A 3,713-nucleotide genomic window follows, 5' to 3' on the forward strand; every position below is an offset into this window, starting at 1 on the left:
TCCCGAGGGCTCACCACCTACCTTTTGACTCCCACCAATCTTAGGGCCTCATCCCTAGCTTGTCCCATTCTTCCCACCCTTCTATGGCATCCCAGTCACAGTTATATCCAGCTCAACAACATTTTTCTCTTCTCTGTCCTTTCTGTATCTCTGCCCCAAACCACAAATGGCCTGAAAAAACATCATCTGGGACTGGTACCCGGTCGCAGAACAATTACGCATCGTACCCAAAGAGGTCTATTTGAGAGGCCTTCGAGTTCCTCTCCTAGTAAACTTTTTTTAGTTCCTAAATAAGATCCTTTTATACGAGAACTCTTTATACTTCTTTTGCCTTCAGTAGCTTTATTCTGTTGCCCTCCAGCTCTTTGATCACCATAATTAGGGTCCCCCAATGTCATACTGTTATTTTAAAGCAACTGCTGTTTGCAGTAAATTAAACACTCCATCCCCGACGGTGTTTGCATATACATTAATTAACGTGATCGCACTTCCCCAAGCATATTAATACACTGAATTTAATCACCTCCCTTCAATATTTCATCATGTTTGAATTCCTTCACTTTTATTCTGACTAACAATCAACTCCTATTTATTCGGTCGGTCCTAGAAAAAATCGCTTATTTCCTTCCTAGCCTTCCTTTATATTCACACAGAAGATTTTAGTGGTATATTCAAAAGAATTTTTGGAATGCAGTTACTCAAAATCATCAGTACTTTGGCAGAAAACAATTATTTTTCTCCTTTCCTTTACTTTAGTTACTTTTGCATTTATTTTATTTATTTTTTCGTATTGTAGGTAGCTCACTCACCTATCTTTCCCTTTACTCCGAGTTACATATTTTTTGGGCTTCTTAATAATTTCTTTCTGTTCTCCACTCTCTACCCCTTCATGCCCGCTACAGTTAAACCTTTCTGCCTGACTTAAATAGCAGGAGCTGTCCCCATTCCTTTGGTTTCTCCGCCTCCTCTGATTTCCGAGCTCGCTAGACAGATTATCTTGGCCCACGCCCTCTGCAACCTGGCTTATTTGTAAGGCTCTATGTTGCCTTCTCCTGCCTATGTTTTCCTTCTCACCTGCTGAGGACTGACCAAAAAGTCGTCCCACTGAGGATGTCCATGATCTCCTCGTAGGAGGCCTGCAGCGGCTCAGCCCGGCCATATTCCGAAAGGCCTGTTTTTCTTCCAATTAACGCCCAAAAGGCTGCCCTCTGTCCCTCCCTCTGGTTCATTTCTTACTGTTTCATCTAAATGCTTCACTGGCTCATTTTTCGCCTGACCTGTATTTCATTTCTTTCCTTTGGCTTACTTTTCTCATGGCCATCTCCTTACCTAAGTGTTAGCAGAGGGAGGCCGACAAATCCAGACATAGTTCTATCCACAGATTGTATTTGCATAGGCTCCCGCACCTCTCTTTGTACCAGTCCTCCCACTCCATTATGCCACACCCGTCACGACCCTCATTCACCTCTAGTATATCGGGGCTGATCTGGGAGGAAAACGTGTCTCTGAATCAAATCGACTGTTAGACCAAGGGCAAATGGATCTTCACTTTTCAGTCATCTCCTTTTGAGAATTCATAATCAACCGGCAAGGCAATCATTTTTTATCCATCTTCCATCCGGGCTTATTTAGAAAGTTAATTAGCTCCGAACATCGTAAAATTGTAAACGGGTTTTGAAACATCCTAGGTTGTACCTTCTGTGTGAAACATTATTTAAAGATACTCTTTTATCCATCCTATTATCAGAAGGAAAAAAGAATTAAAATTTTTCAAACTGGTTAACCCAGTTTTTCTCTCTCCACCGCTCCTCAAAGACACTAGAGAAGCCCCACCTAAAACCACTTCAAAGGTAGTTTTACAGTGTGTGCAATCAATCCCAACGAGAAAACGTAGAGTCTCTCTGTAAAACAATCTCCTTGACGCAAAGTCTCGATCCATCTGTCCATCCTCCTTCTAGAATTCCATCCGAAACTACGTCTCCTTTCCTTCCACCACTGGTCACGAGATGTAGCCCCCAAAAACCCGAGTCTCTGTTCATCTCTGCGTCTTTCTGGAACTACCATGGTTGACTTCAATCACTTCCGCCATCTTGCTCCTACACAATATTTTAAAAACGCGAAACAAGGGAAGCAGAAAACAGGGTGGTGGACATGCCGACTCACCCAGCTCTGATCCGTTCGGGCGCCTCACACCTGACAAGGAAGTTGAACCAAAGGTATCTCCTGTGAGTTGTACAGCCCGGGCGCTTATCACTTCAAGGGGCCCATCGCTGCTGGAGGTTTTCCCAGCATAGTCCCTCGGTCCTCCGGCCTCTGGCTCGAATCCTCTGGGCCTGGCCCGGGAAGCTGAGCGCGGAGCTAGCTGCCGCCCAGATCAGCAACCGCAGATCCGGAGGTTGGGCTGTAAACTAACCCCACCCACCCTTGATTAGAGCAGGTGGCTCCACTGTTAAACCAAGCGTGCAACCCCGCCTATAAAACCACACCCACCGCCTGGTTTTATTAACAAAGAGCAGGAGGGGGATCAAAGGGAGCTTGAATGATAAACAGCCCAACAGCAAGACAGGCGCAGGGCCAGCAGTGCAGACAGTACAGGAGGCAGGAGGCAAGCTGGGCGAAGATATGCAACGGCGTCCGGAGAATCCAGGAGGTGAAGAAGCTCCTCGGCGCGGCGCGATACGGCAGCAGAGAGTACCTGAAGACCTGCGCCGAGGCCGCCGAAAGTGATCTGGGGCAGCTGGGTACATCGCTCAGACTTGAGCCGGTGTTGCCCTCCCTTGATACCACTGTGGATTGCACGCTAGCAAGGATAATGAGGTTGCTGTCCTGAAGATGCCTTGTAAAGTTGCAGGCTCCTCGCCTGATGAGCTGACGCAGATCTCCGTCTGTCTATCTATCTATCCATCCATCCATCCATCCATCCATGAGGTGGAACGGCAACAGGGGAGTCCAGCCAGGGGCGGAGCGAGCCAGAAGGGGACCAGGAAACAATATTCGAACAAAGAGAATGTACCAAAGAAATGGCAATAAAATGAAGACAGACAGGAAGGAGAAAACAAAACATAGGGCTGTCGCTTAGAAAAGAGGGCTTCCACGGTTGCCTATTTGGGAGAAAATCCAGCAGCCCTGCCACGGGCCATACCACTTGAACACGCCTGACCACCACTCGAAGCTACAGAGTCGGGCTCGGGTTAGCACTTGATGGGAGACCGTCACTGAGTGCCGTAAGCTTTTGCCTTGCCAGCAGGAGTCGCCCGCTCTTTCCTCCTTCCAATTGCATCAGAAGCTGGGCTTTTGGCAGCCGAGTGATCTGGGGCAGCCCTGGGCACACGCCCGACTGAGCTGCCTCCTTTGATACTGGATTGTGGTACAGGCAGAGCATGAAAGGCTGGGTCCTTTTTCTTGGACAGAGGCCCTCGTGCTGTAGGCTCCTGTCTGGAAGAGCTGGACGCAGGATCTATCTTGCCTTCTTATCCATCCATCCATCCATCTGTGAGGAGGTGAACCCGGAATAGGGGGCCCAAATGGGTGGCTGGCAGAGTGAGCCAGTAAGGGGACTGTAAGAAGGAGGAAGATTTGTTCAGTGAACAAACAGATAGATAGTTAGAGAAAGAGGAAAAGAGGGTCAAAGTTTTTTTCAAACGAGGTTTTCTGATCATTCAATTATTTTCGTTGGGAAAACTTTTGCTGGTCAGTGCAATTTTGCTTTCTCT

Source organism: Polypterus senegalus, unplaced genomic scaffold (assembly GCF_016835505.1).
Source record: "Polypterus senegalus isolate Bchr_013 unplaced genomic scaffold, ASM1683550v1 scaffold_9150, whole genome shotgun sequence".
NCBI lineage: Eukaryota > Metazoa > Chordata > Cladistia > Polypteriformes > Polypteridae > Polypterus > Polypterus senegalus.